Below are 464 nucleotides of genomic sequence, written 5' to 3'. Positions count from 1 at the left end.
GAGCACAACAGACACTAGTATGGCAATATGTAAATCAATGGATGTGTAACTGATGTGATTCTGCAATCTGTGTATGGGGTGAAGGTGGGAGTTCATAACCCACTTGAATCAAAGTGTGGAATATGATATGTCAAGAAATTTGTAATGTTTTGAACAACCAACAATAAAAAATTAAAAAAAAAAAGAAATTGGTGAATTGTATGATAGTAAATTATGGTAAAAATTTATTTTGAACTCGTGGTTTTAGAGATTTAGTACAGGGTGGGCTGATTCTATTTCTTTGGGCTCAAGATGAGGCACAGCATCATGGTGTAAGAGTGCTGCTCCATTCGCAGTGACCAGGAACCCAAGAGGAGGTTGAATAACAGTGCTTGGCTTTCAAGATGGCGGTTAGTTTACAGGTGGAGATGCAGCCTTCTATTCTCAGAGGTACTGAGTTTAGATATGCCTTCCAGTCTTTCAGT

The sequence above is a fragment of the Marmota marmota genome, unplaced genomic scaffold, assembly GCF_001458135.2.
Source record: "Marmota marmota marmota unplaced genomic scaffold, marMar, whole genome shotgun sequence".
In the NCBI taxonomy this organism is placed as follows: Eukaryota; Metazoa; Chordata; class Mammalia; order Rodentia; family Sciuridae; genus Marmota; species Marmota marmota.
Note: the sequence above shows the minus strand (reverse complement) of the source record.